The sequence below is a fragment of the Triticum urartu genome, chromosome 3A (assembly GCF_056163025.1).
Source record: "Triticum urartu cultivar PI428250 chromosome 3A, HENAU_Tu73, whole genome shotgun sequence".
Classification (NCBI taxonomy): Eukaryota; Viridiplantae; Streptophyta; class Magnoliopsida; order Poales; family Poaceae; genus Triticum; species Triticum urartu.
The window spans coordinates 120,168,979-120,185,248 of record NC_141875.1 but is presented as its reverse complement, the minus strand read 5'-3'; the positions used below and the strand labels follow the sequence as shown (position 1 = coordinate 120,185,248).

At 41.1% G+C, this 16,270-nt stretch overlaps 1 pseudogene; it reads left to right on the top strand.

Annotated features, from left to right (window-relative positions):
* The first annotated feature begins 673 nt into the window (after window positions 1–673).
* LOC147978870 (uncharacterized) overlaps window positions 674–16,270 on the top strand; it is a 94,942-nt pseudogene continuing 79,345 nt past the window's right edge.

Sequence of the window (16,270 nt, the reverse complement as noted above, 5' to 3'; positions counted from 1 at the left end):
ATGACCGTAGTTTGAGGATTTCATGTATTCACTATGTGTTAATGCTTTGGTCCGGTACTCTATTAAAAGGAGGCCTTAATATCCCTTAGTTTCCAATAGGATCCCGCTGCCACGGGAGGGTAGGACAAAAGATGTCATGCAAGTTCTTTTCCATAAGCATGTATGACTATATTCGGAATACATGCCTACATTACATTGATGAACTGGAGCTAGTTCTGTGTCACCCTAGGTTATGACTGTTACATGATCGATCGCAACCGGCATAATTCTCTATCACCGATCCATTGCCTACGAGCTTTCCATATATTGTTCTCCGCTTATTTACTTTTCTGTTGCTATTGTTATCATCACTATAAAACACCAAAAATATTACTTTTGCTACCATTACCTTTTAGCGCCATTACCAGTACTATCATATTACTTTTCTACTAAACACCTTGCTGCAAATATTAAGTTTTCAGGTGTGGTTGAATTGACAACTCAGCTGCTAATACTTTAGAATATTCTTTGGATCCCCTTGTGTCGAATCAATAAATTTGGGTTGAATACTCTACCCTCGAAAACTGTTGCCATCCCCTATACTTGTGGGTTATCAAGACTATTTTCTGGCGCCGTTGCCGGGGAGCATAGCTCTATTCTTTGAGTAACTTGGGATTTATATCTGCTTATCATTATGAAGAACTTGAAAGATCCAAGAACCAAGATTTATCCCTCAATTACGAGGGGAGGTAAGGAACTGCCATGTAGCTCTACACTTGATTCACCTTCTGTTTTGAGTAAGCTTGCGACACCTAAACTTGCTTCTATTATTAATTCTGATATGTCCCATGTTATTGATGATGCCACTTCTGCTATGCATGATACTTATGATGAGACTACTTCTATGCTTCATACTACTGTGCCACTTGCTGAATTTCTTGATGAACAACTTGCTAGGGATATAGAGGATGAAATTATTGAAACTGATAATATTGATGAAAGTGATGATGAAGATTCTCCCCCTAGATATGAATTGCATGTTGTTCCTGAGGGTTATGTTATGGATGAAGAAACTGCTAGAGACTTTCTTGCTTGGAATGATAGGAGTGATCTTAAGAAACTATTAGCTAAGCTAAAACAAAAAACTTTGAATGCTAGAATGAAATACGATCCTGCTTATGCTACTTCACCTATCTTTGTTACTGATAATGATTATGATTTCTTTGTTGATCCGGAGTTATTTACTTTGGTCGAATCTGATCCTTTCTATGGCTATGAATCTGAAAATGTTGTGGCACATCTTACTAAATTAAATGATATAGCTACCCTGTTCACTAATGATGAGAAAACTCGCTATTTTTATATCCTTAAATTGTTTCCATTCTCATTAAAGGGTGATGCTACGACATGGTTTAATTCTCTTGATCCTGGTTGTGTGCGTAGTCCCTAGGATATGATTTATTACTTCTCTGCTAAATATTTCCCCGCTCATAAGAAACAAGCTGCTTTAAGGAGAATATATAATTTTATGCAAATTTAAGAAGAGAGTCTCCCACAAGCTTGGGGGAGGCTTCTCCAATTACTTAATGCTTTGCCTGATCATCCTCTCAAGAAAAATGAGATAATTGATATCTTTTATAATGGACTAACCGATGCTTCCAGAGACCACCTGGATAGTCGTGCTGGTTGTGTTTTCAGGGAAAGAACTGTTGATGAAGCTGAAATTCTATTGAATAATATGTTGACTAATGAAAATAATTGGACACTTCCTGATCCAATCCCTGATCCAATTCCTGAACCAACTCCGAAGAAAAGGGGTATTCTATTTCTCAGTCCTGAAGATAAGCAAGAGACAAGGAAATCTATGAAAGAAGAAGGTATTAAAGCTGAAGATGTTAAGAATTTACCTCCTATTGAAGAAATACATGGGCTTAATTTACCGCCTGTTGAAGAAATACATGGTCTTGATAACCCGACACAGGTAGTAAAGGTAAATTCTCTCTATAGATATGATAAAGTTGTAATCCCTCCTACTAAGTTTGCTAGCCAATGTTTGGATGAATTTGATAACTTTATGGTTAAGCAAGAATATTTTAATGCTTATGTTGGTAGACAATTGAAACATAATGCTTATATGATTGAACACTTGAGTGATTATATGGCTAATGTTAAAGGTGAACTAAAACTTATTAGTAAACATGCTTCTATGGTTACCACTCAAGTAGAACAAGTACTTAAAGCTCAGAATGATTTGCTCAATGAATTAAATAGTAAGAAAAATGATAATGTTGTTAGAGTTATGACTAGAGGTGGTAAATTGACTCATGAACCTTTGTATCCTGAGGGCCATCCTAAGAGAATTGAGCAAGATTCTCAGAGAACTAATATAGATACACCTAGTCCTTCTAAGAGGAATAAAAAGAAAAATGATAGGACTTTGCATGCTTCTAGTGAACCAGTTGTAGACACACCCGAGAATCCCAATGATATTTCTATTTCTGATGCTGAAACATGATACGTCTCCAACGTATCTATAATTTTTGATTGCTCCATGCTATATTATTTACTGTTTTGGGCAATATTGGGCTTTATTATCCACTTTTATATTACTTTTTGGACTAACCTATTAACTGGAGGCCCAGCCCAGATTTGCTGTTTTATGCCTATTTCAGTGTTTTGAAGAAAAGGAATATCAGACGGAGTCGAAATGGAACGAAATCAACTGGAGAAGTTATTTTTGGAAGGAAACACACCTGATGGACTTGGATCCCATGTCAAGGAAGGAACGAGGTGCTCACGAGGGTGGGGGCACCCCCCCTAGGGTGCGCCCCCTGTCTCGTGGGGCCCTCGTGGCTCCCCTGACGTACCTCCTGCACCCATATATACCTACGTGACCTAAAACTTCCAGAACAAACAAGATAGATCGGAAGTTCCGCTGCCATAAGCCTCCGTAGCCGCCGAAAACCAATCTAGACCCGTTCCGGCACCCTGCCGGAGGGGGCAATCCCTCTCCGGTGGCCATCTTCATCATCCCGGTGCTCTCCATGACGAGGAGGGAGTAGTTCTCCCTCGGGGCTGAGGGTATGTACCAGTAGCTATGTGTTTGATCTCTCTCTCTCTCGTGTTCTTGATTTGGCACGATCTTGATGTATCGCGAGCTTTGCTATTATAGTTGGATCTTATGTTTCCCCCCCCCTCTTCTCTCTTGTAATGAATCGAGTTTCCCCTTCGGAGTAATCTTATCGGATTGAGTCTTTAAAGACTTGAGAACACTTGATGTATGTCTTGCCGTGGATATCTGTGGTGACAATGGGATACCACGTGCCACTTGATGTATGTTTTGGTGACCAACTTGCGGGTTCATGAACCTATGCATAGGGGTTGGCACACGTTTTCGTCGTGATTCTCCGGTAGAACTTTGGGGCACTCTTTGAGGTCCTTTGTGTTGGTTGAATAGATGTATCTGAGATTGTGTGATGCATATCGTATAATCATACCCATGGATACTTGAGGTGACATTGGAGTATCTAGGTGACATTAGGGTTTTGATTGAATTGTGTCTTAAGGTGTTATTCTAGTATGAACTCTAGGGCTGTTTGTGATACTTATAGGAATAGCCCACCGGATTGATTGGAAAGAATAACTTTGAGGTGGTTTCATACCCTACCATAATCTCTTCGTTCATTCTCCGCTATTAGTGACTTTGGAGTGACTCTTTGTTGCATGTTGAGGGATAGTTATGTGATCCAATTATGCTATTATTGTTGAGGGAACTTACACTAGCGAAAGTATGAACCCTAGGCCTTGTTTACCATCATTGCAATACCGTTTATGCTCACTTTTATCACTTGCTACCTTGCTGTTTTTATTATTTCAGATTACAAAAACTATTATCTACTATCCATATTGCACTTGTATCACCATCTCTTCGCCGAACTAGTGCACCTATACAACTTACCCTTGTATTGGGTGTGTTGGGGACACAAGAGACTCTTTGTTATTTGGTTGCAGGGTTGCTTGAGAGAGACCATCTTCATCCTATGCCTCCTACGGATTGATAAACCTTAGGTCATCCACTTGAGGGAAATTTGCTACTGTCCTACAAACCTCTGCACTTGGAGGCCCAATAACGTCTACAAGAAGAAGGTTGTGTAGTAGACATCAAGCTCTTTTCTGGCGCCGTTGCCGGGGAGGCAAGGAAAGCGGCACTAACACACCCCGTCAACTAAGCTCTTTTCTGGCGCCGTTGCCAGGGAGGTTAGCGCTTGAAGGTATATCTTTAGATCTTGCAATCGAGTCTTTTAGTTTCTTGTTTTATCACTAGTTTAGTTTATAAAAGAAAACTATAAAAAAATGGAATTGAGTTTGTCTCATATGCTTCACCTTTTTAATATCTTTCGTGAGTATGATGGAAAGGTTAATTGTGCTCAAGTGCTAGAAGAAGAAATCTATAAAATGTTTGGCACTAAATATTTGAATGATGAGCATGATTGCAATGTTGTTAGTATGAATTCCTTGAATATCTATGATGCTAATGATATGCAAAGCCACAAGCTTGGGGAAGCTATGTTTGATGAGGATGACATATTTGAGAATATATTTTCTGCAATTAATGTTTGTCCCAAGCCTGGGGAAGCTATGATTAACGAAGATGATATTTTTAGTCTCCCAAGTTCTGATATGCAAGTTTATAATGATGATAGCATCCCTCCTACTTATGCTAATTATTGTGATGATACTTATGCTATAAAAAGTAGTGATTATATTTATAAAACTTGTCATGATTATGGTTACCCCTTCTCTGAACATTACTCTTTTAATGTGGAAACAATTTATAGTATCCAAGTCTCTTATGATACTCCCACTATCCCGAATGAGAAGAATTTTGCTTATGTGGAGAGTAATAAAATTTCTACGCTTGTAGATCATGAAAAGAATGCTTTAGGTGATGGTTATATTGTTGAATTCATTCATGATTCTACTGAAAATTATTATGAGGGAGGAATATATGCTTGTAGGAATTGCAATGATATCAAGTTTCCTCTCTATGTACTTAAAGTTTTGAAGTTATGCTTGTTTTACATTCCTATGCTAGTTGATTATTGTTCCCACAAGTTGTTTGCTCACAAAATCCCTATGCATAGGAAGTGGGTTAGACTTAAATGTGCTAGTCATATTCTTCATGATGCTCTCTCTATATTTCAATTCTTATCTTTTATGTGAGCATCATTGTCATTATCATGCCTAGCTAGGAGCGTTAAAAGATAGCGCTTGTTGGGAGGCAACCCAATTTTATTCTTGTTCCTTGCTTTTTTTCCTGTTTAGTAATAAATAATTCATCTAGCCTCTGTTTAGATGTGGTTTTATGCTTTTAATTAGTGTTTGTTCCAAGTAGAACCTTTGGGAAGACTTTGGGAAAGTCTTGTTGATCATGCTGTAAAAAACAGAAACTTTAGCGTTCACGAGAACTACTGCCATTTTTATTTGGAGATTGATATTTAGTTAATTCTTTTTGCAGATGATTAATAGATAAATTACTCAGGTCCAGCAATTTATTTGAGAATTTTATGAGTTCCAGAAGTATACGTTTGATCCAGATTACTACAGACTGTTCTGTTTTTGACAGATTCTGTTTTTCGTGTGTTGTTTACTTATTTTGATGAATCTATGGCTAGTAAAATAGTTTATAAACCATAGAGAAGTTAGAATACAGTAGGTTTAAAACCAATATAAATAAAGAATGAGTTCATTACAGTACCTTGAAGTGGTGATTTATTTTCTTATACTAACGGAGCTTACGAGTTTTCTACTTTAAGTTTTGTGTTGTGAAGTTTTTCAAGTTTTGGGTAAGGATTTGATGGACTATGGAATAAGGAGTGGCAAGAGCCTAAGCTTGGGGATACACAAGGCACCCCAAGGTAATATTCAAGGATAACCAAGCGTCTAAGCTTGGGGATGCCCCGGGTGGCATCCCCTCTTTCGTCTTCGTTCATCGGTAACTTTATTTGGAGCTATATTTTTGTTTGCCACATGATATGTGTTTTGCTTGGAGCGTCAATTTATTTTGTTAGGATTTTCTTGCTTTTATTTAGAACAATGTTTTTCATCTTTTATTTCAATAAAAGTGGCATTGATAGCCTTTACTATGCCTATGTTACAAGTATACATGTTGCTGTTTGAAAACAGAAAGTTTACCGCTATTGCAATAATTCCCTAGAAAAGTAAGAATGTGATAAAATGTTGAAACCTTTTGCATATTAAGATCTGATAAATTTACTAAAGTGGGAATTTTATTTCATAATTTTTGGAGCTAGGTAAGTATGGATGTTGCAGCATTCTTTACAGACTATCCTGTTTAGACAGATTGCTGTTATGTTTGCATTGTTTGCATATGTTTGCTTCTTTAATGATTCTATTTGAGGATATGACTATTAAATATGAAGAGGCATTTAGTATTAAATGTTGAATAATAATTTTAGTGATTTTCTACAGTAGAGTATGATAAGGTTTTGGCAATGGTTTATACTAACTTATCTCACGAGTCCTTGTTAAGTTTTGTGTGGATGAAGCTTTTGAGATTTAGGGAGACCTTGATATGAGAGGAATTAAGGAGACACAAAAGCTCAAGCTTGGGGATGCCCAAGGCATCCCAAGATAATATTTCAAGAAGTCTCAAGCATCTAAGCTTGGGGATGCCCCGGTTGGCATCCCACCTTTCTTCTTCAACAACTATCGGTTATCGGTTGATCCTAAGTTTTTGCTTCTTCACATGATGTTTGCTATTCTTAGATTTCATTTTATTTTGCTTTGCTTGCTGTTTGAATAAAATACCAAGATCTGAAATTATTAAATGTTAGAGAGTCTTCACATAGTTGCATAATTATTTGACTACTCATTGATCTTCACTTATATCTTTCGGAGTAGTTTGTCATTTTCTCTAGTGCTTCACTTATATCTTTTAGAGCATGGTGGTAGTTTTATTTTGAAGAAATAGATGAACTATCATGCTTCACTTAGATTATTTTGGGAGTCTTAAATACCATGGTAATTTGCTTAAAATCCTAATATGCTAGGTATTCAAGAATAATAAAATTCTCTTATGAGTGTGTTGAATACTAAGAGAAGTTTGATACTTGATGATTGTCTTGAGATATGAGGATGGTAATATTAGAGTCATGCTAGTTGAGTAGTTGTGAATTTGAGAAATACTTGTGTTGAAATTTGTGATTCCTATAGCATGCACGTATGGTGAACCGTTATGTGATGAAGTCGGAGCATGATTTATTTATTGATTGTCTTCCTTATGAGTGGCGGTCGGGGACGAGCGATGGTATTTTCCTACCAATCTATCCCCCTAGGAGCATGCGTGTAGTACTTTGTTTCAATAACTAATAGATTTTTGCAATAAGTATATGAGTTATTTATGACTAATGTTGAGTCCATGGATTATACGCACTCTCACCCTTCCACCATTGCTAGCCTCTCTAGTACCGCGCAACTTTCGCCGGTACCATAAACCCACCATATACCTTCCTCAAAACAGCCACCATACCTACCTATTATGGCATTTCCATAGCCATTCCGAGATATATTTCCATGCAACTTTCCACCGTTCCGTTTATTATGACACGCTTCATCATTGTCATATTGCTTTGCATGATCATGTAGTTGACATCGTATTTGTGGCAAAGCCACCGTTCATAATTCTTTCATACATGTCACTCATGCATCATTGCACATCTCGGTACACCGCCGGAGGCATTCATATAGAGTCATATCTTGTTCTAAGTATTGAGTTGTAATTCTTGAGTTGTAAGTAAAAAGAAGTGTGATGATCATCATTATTAGAGCATTGTCCCAGTGAGGAAAGGATGATGGAGACTATGATTCCCCCACAAGTCGGGATGAGACTCCGGATGAAAATAAAAAATATATTAAAAGAGGCCAAACAAGCCCAAATAAAAAAAAGAAGAGAAAAGAGGCCATAAAAAAGAGAAGTCTCAAATAAAAAAATAAAAAAATGAGGGAAAAAGAGAGAAGGGGCAATACTACTATCCTTTTACCACACTTGTGCTTCAAAGTAGCACCGTGATCTTCATGATAGAGAGTCTCCTATGTTGTCACTTTCATATACTAGTGGGAATCTTTCATTATAGAACTTGGCTTGTATATTCGAATGATGGGCTTCCTCAAATTGCCCTAGGTCTTCATGAGCAAGCAAGTTGGAAGCACACCCACTTAGTTTCTTTTTGAGCTTTCATATACTTATAGCTCTAGTGCATCCGTTGCATGGCAATCCCTACTCACTCACATTGATATCTATTAATGGGCATCTCCATAGCCCGTTGATACGCCTAGTTGATGTGAGACTATCTTCTCCTTTTTGTCTTCTCCACAACCACCACCTATTCCACCTGTAGTGCTATGTCCATGGCTCACGCTCATGTATTGCGTGAAGATTGAAAAAAGTTTGAGAACATCAAAAGTATGAAACAATTGCTTGGCTTGTCATCGAGGATGTGCATGATTTAAATATTTTGTGTGGTGAAGATGGAGCATAGCCAGACTATATGATTTTGTAGGGATAGCTTTCTTTGGCCATGTTATTTTGAGAAGACATGATTGCTTTGTTAGTATGCTTGAAGTATTATTATTTTTATGTCAATATGAACTTTTGTCTTGAATCTTATGGATCTGAATATTCATGCCACAATTAAGAAGAATTACATTGAAATTATGCCAACTAGCATTCCACATCAAAAATTATCTTTTTATCATTTACCTACTCGAGGACGAGCAGGAATTAAGCTTGGGGATGCTTGATACGTCTCCAACGTATCTATAATTTTTGATTGCTCCATGCTATATTATATACTGTTTTGGGCAATATTGGGCTTTATTATCCACTTTTATATTACTTTTGGGACTAACCTATTAACCGGAGCCCCAACCCAGATTTGCTGTTTTATGCCTATTTCAGTGTTTTGAAGAAAAGGAATATCAGACGGAGTCGAAACGGAACAAAATCAACTGGAGAAGTTATTTTTGGAAGGAAACACACCTGATGGACTTGGACCCCTCGTCAAGGAAGGAACGAGGTGCTCACGAGGGTGGGGGCGCCCCCCTAGGGCGTGCCCCCTGTCTCGTGGGGCCCTCGTGGCTCCCCTGACATACCTCCTGCACCCATATATACCTACGTGACCTAAAACTTCCAGAACAAACAAGATAGATCGGGAGTTCCACCGCCAGAAGCCTCCGTAGCCACCGAAAACCAATCTAGACCCGTTTCGGCACCCTGCCGGAGGGGGCAATCCCTCTCCGGTGGCCATCTTCATCATCCCGGTGCTCTCCATGACGAGGAGGGAGTAGTTCTCCCTCGGGGCTGAGGGTATGTACCAGTAGCTATGTGTTTGATCTCTCTCTCTCGTGTTCTTGATTTGGCACGATCTTGATGTATCGCGAGCTTTGCTATTATAGTTGGATCTTATGTTTCTCCTCCCCCTCTTCTCTCTTGTAATGAATCGAGTTTCCCCTTTGAAGTAATCTTATCGGATTGAGTCTTTAAATACTTGAGAACACTTGATGTATGTCTTGCCGTGGATATCTGTGGTGACAATGGGATACCACGTGCCACTTGATGTATGTTTTGGTGACCAACTTGCGGGTTCATGAGCCTATGCATAGGGGTTGGCACACGTTTTCATCGTGATTCTCCGGTAGAACTTTGGGGCACTCTTTGAGGTCCTTTGTGTTGGTTGAATAGATGAATCTGAGATTGTGTGATGCATATCGTATAATCATACCCACGGATACTTGAGGTGACATTGGAGTATCTTGGTGACATTAGGGTTTTGATTGATTTGTGTCTTAAGGTGTTATTCTAGTACGAACTCTAGGGCTGTTTGTGACGCTTATAGGAATAGCCCACCAGATTGATTGGAAAGAATAACTTTGAGGTGGTTTCATACCCTACCATAATCTCTTCGTTCGTTCTCCGCTATTAGTGACTTTGGAGTGACTCTTTGTTGCATGTTGAGGGATAGTTATGTGATCCAATTATGCTATTATTGTTGAGGGAACTTACACTAGCGAAAATATGAACCCTAGGCCTTGTTTACCATCATTGCAATACCATCTACGCTCACTTTTATCACTTGCTACCTTGCTGTTTTTATTATTTCAAATTACAAAAACTATTATCTACTATCCATATTGCACTTGTATCACCATCTCTTCGCCGAACTAACTATACAACTTACCATTATATTGGGTGTGTTGGGGACACAAGAGACTCTTTGTTATTTGGTTGCAGGGTTGCTTGAGAGAGACCACACGGATTGATAAACCTTAGGTCATCCACTTGAGGGAAATTTGCTACTGTCCTACAAACCTCTGCACTTGGAGGCCCAACAACGTCTACAAGAAGAAGGTTGTGTAGTAGACATCAAAACACAATATGGTAATGAGCATGAACCTAGTGATAATGTTAATAATGATGTTCATGTTGATGCTCAACCTAGTAATGATAATGAAGTAGAGATTGAACCTGCTGTTGATCTTGATAACTCACAATTAAAGAATCAACGTTATGATAAGAGAGACTTTGTTGCTAGGAAGCATGGTAAAGAAAGAGAACCATGGGTTCAGAAACCCATGCCTTTTCCTCCTAAACTATCCAAGAAAAAGGATGATGAGGATTTTGAGCGCTTTGCTGAAATGATTAGACCTATCTTCTTGCGTATGCGTTTGACTGATATGCTTAAAATGAATCCTTATGCTAAGTACATGAAAGATATTGTTACTAATAAAAGAAAGATACCGGAAGCTGGAATTTCCCCATGCTTGCTAATTATACTTTTAAGGGTGGAATACCTAAGAAACTAGGAGATCCCGGAGTACCAACTATACCATGCTCCATTAAAAGAAACTATGTTAAAACGGCTTTATGTGATCTTGGAGCCGCTGTTAGTGTTATGCCTCTCTCTTTATATCGTAGACTTGATTTGAATAAGTTGACACCTACTGAAATATCCTTGCAAATGGCTGATAAATCAACTGCTATACATGTCGTTATTTGTGAGGACGTGCCTGTTGTGGTTGCAAACGTTACTATTTTAACGGACTTTGTTATTCTTGATATCCCCGAGGACGATAGTATGTCTATTATTCTTGGAAGACCCTTTTTGAATACTGCAGGGGCTGTTGTTGATTGCACCAAAGGCAATGTCACTTTTCATGTTAATGCTAATGAGCATACAGTACACTTTCCGAGGAAACAACCTCGAGTTCACAACATAAACTCTATTGGAAAATTTTCAACTATTACTATTGGAGGTTTTGAATCTCCTCTTCCTATTGTCAAGAAGAAATATGATATTCTTATTGTTGGGGACATGCATATCCCCGTTGAGGTAACCTAGTGTTATTCGAAAATTCTCCGGTTCCATGTTATTCGGAGTGAGTTTGTTAACAAGACCTGATCAACCTTGTTAGTGGATTCCTTTTGATGAGCATGAGATGGATGAATTTAGAAAACACAATTCTCTGTACCCTCTTTTTACTTTCTGTTATTTATATTAAATAAAGAAAAAAAATAGTATTTTCTGTCTGTTTTCTGAATTATCCATGCAATAAAAAATACCCCGAAAATAAAAGTTCTCCAAATGCCCTGAAATTTAAATATGGTTTTTTCTAGAATATTTCAGAATATCTGGCACTGAGAACACAACAGAGGAGCAAGCACTTGGCCACGAGGGTCCAGGGCGCGCCCCCTGCCTCGTGGGCCCATGGTGGCTCCCCTCCACTTATTCCAGCTACCGCACACTCCTTCTTCCTCCCAAAAACATCAACCAGCTCAAACCCGAGTCCAAGCTCATCTTGCTGCCATTTTTGATCTCCTTGCTCAAAGCTCCATTCACAAAACTGCTTTGGGGGATTGTTCTTTGGTATGTGACTCCTCCAATGGTCCAATTAGTTTTTGTTCTAGTGCTTTATTCATTGCATATTTTTGCTGCTTAGGTGACCCTGTTCTTGAGCTTGCATGTCAAATTTATGTGGTCAAAAGTAGTTTTGATGCATGATATTGTCTCTAGGCACTTGTAGGAGTAGTTGCTATCAATTTTGTTGAGTTCGGTTCACTTTTATTTTGAAGTTACTAAAAATTTCAGAGGAAGAAATATGTTTAGGAAAATGTACCAAGGTGGTCCTTCAAGGAAGCAAGGACCCAGGCTCGCAATACGCGATGCCGACGATGAACCACCGAGGGAAGCTCAGGTGCGGGCTTGTGAATGGCCGTCAGAGGACTTTATGGATCGAGCAGGAATCAAGGAAGAATTTAACGCGTATGTGCGTAATGTCGATCTTGAGAGCTTCGAGGCAGATAAGTGCCGCCAATACCACTATCTCATTGATTCCTTTGTGAGAAGGTTTGAATTTTCATCATCACGCAATTCTCAAACTGTCCTATTTGATCTTTATGAAAATTCTTATACTATGGACTTAGAGGATTTTAATAGTGCTTGCAAGCTTCCACAATGGGTCAGCACTAGTGAGCCTCGCAAATCTGAGTTTAGAGATTTTCTTGCTAGTATAACTGTGGGGGAATCTAGAGATATAACACAAGCTACCATAGGGAGCATTCATTTTCCTGCTATAGATTATTTTGCTCTCTTCATAGGTAGGTGCATAAATGGTAAGGATGAAGCATGTCACATGTGTGTCCCTGACCTCAGTGTTCTCAGGTGTGCTGTATTAGGAGATAAACATTATAATTTGGGAGCCATTGTTGCACGCAGGTTGCATAATTATAGATTTAATGGAGATTTCTTTGGTGGAATTTATGCAACCCGTCTAGCTAATTTTCTTGATATACCCATACGTGGGTATGATATTGAGTTGCCTCCTGTTTATTAAGATTATGAGGCTATGGTTCGTCATCAGTTTGTTGAGAGGAACGATCAGTTTCTCTAGTACTGACTAATATTTGACAGACGACGCACCTATCACGTCGCTCTCCCTACTCCTACTTTATTTGACTTTCAGGCAAAAGGGAGACATGTCATAACCAGGGAGGAGGCGAACGAATATGAGAGGAGGACTGAGACAGCTCGCCTCCACGTTGCAGCCCAAGATGCAATAGCTGCTGCATCTCAGTACGACCCCAGCTATAACTTTGGATATCCGCCAGGGAAGCCGTGGCCATAGACCACCTTAGGCCAAAAGCCTAAGCTTGGGGGAGTACGTATTTCTCACCGACATTACATTCATGTTCACACACTCATTGCTAGTTGTCGGTGCTCATACTTTTTCATTGTATCATCCATGCTAGTTTATTTTCCTTTTTATGCTTTCTTCTTGTGTGTTTAATAAACCTTAAGACAAAAAATTAGTTGTAGCTTTTTAATTAGTTTACTTTTCAAGCCTGTAGTAGTAGTAACTAAAAAGAAAACCCAAAAAGATTTCTCGTTCTTCTTTTGCTTGTTGGGAGCTTTCCCGTGTAAATAATTATATTTCTTTTCTTGTTCTTTGGGGGTCGAGAGGAGAAGACCATGATTAAAATGATCGAGTGGATCTCATATGCATTATTTTTGATCTAGCAAAGAGCCCATGTCGGTGTCAAAACCGGCGGATCTCGGGCAGGGGGTCCCGAACTGTGCGTCTAGGCCGGATGGTAACAGGAGGCAGGGAACACGATGTTTTACCCAGGTTCGGGCCCTCTTGATGGAGGTAAAACCCTATGTCCTGCTTGATTAATATTGATGATATGGGTAGTACAAGAGTAGATCTACCACGAGATCAAGGAGGCTAAACCCTAGAAGCTAGCCTACGGTATGATTGTTGTGTATGGAGTTGATTGCCTACGGACTACAACCCTCCGGTTTATATAGACACCGGATAGGGTTAGGGTTACATAGAGTCGGTTACAATGGTAGGAGATCTTGAATATCCGCATCGCCAAACTTGCCTTCCACGCCAAGGAAAGTCCCATCCAGACACGGGACAGAGTCTTCAATCTTGTATCTTCATAGTCCTGGAGTCCGGCTGAAGGTATAGACCGGCTACCCGAACACCCCCTAATCCAGGACTCCCTCAGTATCCCCCGAACCAGGCTTCAATGACGACGAGTCCGGCGCGCAGATTGTTCGGCATTGCAAGGCGGGTTCTTCTCCAAATCTTGTGTACCTGTAGGAATAATGTCTGATTTTTGTAACGTAGTGCTCCTCGGCTTCCATGCCCAATAATGGCCGTCTTCCACGTGTCAAATGAATGCGAAAAGCCGGGGCATTTTTACATCCACACCCCTAGCCGTATAAACGAGCCGCCTATTTAACGGGATGGGGATTTAGGTCCAAACCACATCTTCTCCTTTCCGCGAGTTATCATCAGAGCGCTTCCAGCAAAGGTCCATTCCAACATGACCAGCCGTCGCAGCTCCTCCCCTCGCCCCTCCGGTCCCAAACCCGGGGACTGGGAGAGTTGCACCATCCCGCATAGCGAGTTAGTGTCACTTCAGGCCAAGGGATTTCTCCCTCAGGCATACATGGTCCCGGTCCGAGCCGGTCTCGCCACCTACAATGGCGGAAAACAAGCGAAGAGCACCCCCAATCCTTCTAAAGGAGAGGGGGTGTGCCTCGTCCCCTATCTAATAAGTGGACTGGGATTTCCAATTCATCCATTTCTCTGCGGGCTTCTAGAGTTCTACGGCCTCTAGCTGCACAATCTCACACCTGCCTCCGTATTGCATATTGCGGGTTTCGTCGCCCTTTGCGAGCTATTTTTAGGCGTTGAGGCTCATTTCGCGTTGTGGAAGAGGTTATTCTGCCTGGTGCCCCGTTCTCAAGAGGGGTCTATATACCAAGTGGGCGGAGCCGAAGTATGGCGCATCGCCGGGACCGGATACCTATCCGGAACCCCAAAGAAGGCGTCTGAGGACTGGCCTTCGGAATGGTTTTACATAGATGACGTCCCGCTACCGGACCCTATCCGGGTCGGTCTCCCTGAGTTCAACAGTGCTCCATTGAAGAAACGCTTCAGCTGGCGTCCGCGGAGCTCTCAGAGAGAAAGCAACACAGACGTCCTTTACCTGATGGGCCGGATAAGACTGTTGGCTCATTCCGGACTAACCATGATTGGAGCCATGGCCGCATGCATTATGCGGGGGGTGCAGCCGCTTTAATATAGAGGCCACCCCATGTGGGATTTCAACGGGGAGGATGACGCCACACGTTACGGTCGTAAGGGGCCGGCCTCAGCCGCCGCCTTAGTAAAGATCTTATCCTCTTTGTACGAGGGAGAAAAGGAGGAATTCCTCCGCGTCAACCCACGGGCCGGATTCAGTATGTACGATCCTCCAAGTTGGGTAAGTGAACAATTGCGCTTGCCTGTTTGTTTTATACTCCCATGGTTAGATAGGTAGTCTAACGACTTCAATGCAGGAACTGCGACAGGAGGTGAAGGATATAAGCAACCGCCCTCCACAGGCCGAGGACCCAGAACGGTCCCTCAATCCAGACTCCGAAGAGGATCCGGACATATCGGTGGAGCTTATCGACGGGGTGTTCCATCAGCTAAGCAAGGACAATACCTTGGTAGCCATTACGGCGGATTACCCAGGGTTAATCCCGGCCTCCCAGGTGACAGAAACCGGGGTCTTATTCCCTTGAAAGAGATTCCACCCTCACGTAGCCCGGTGTTTCTGACGACAGCCATGTTTTGCAGGGGAGATTTTCGAGGCAGGAGGCCGAACCTGCGGTGGCTAGCCAACGAGGGGCCGCAGGGCCCCGTGGGGCAAAAAGGAATGAAGTTCGGACTGAGATGCCGGCGCAAAGGTATAGTGCACCCTCTGTTTCCCTGGAGTTATTCTGTCAGGGCATATTAACATTCGTGCTATCTTCGGAACGAAGAGACCTCACCGGACTACATCCGGAGAGGTTGCCAATCGCACCTCCACCAGCCAGGCTCCAATGTCTGGTCAGGAAGCGGAGGCGAGCACAAGGCGCGCACCGGACGCTCCTCCGACAAAGGATGCAGACAGGATGTCTGCCACAAATTCTGAAGTGGAGAGTGCCATGAACCACAGGCGTCGCCGGACAATTCTACGCGACGCTTATTTCTCCCAAGAGGCTTTAGATGCCTTTAGTTCGGGAGATGCGTACCTCCGTGCCGCTCAAAATGGTTTAGCCATAGCCACGGAGCAGTATGTAAAAGACATACAGGTAAGAAAATTTTGGTTGAATATATATATATATATATGCCAGTAGCCCCCGAGACTTGAAGCAGTTAGAGCAACTGA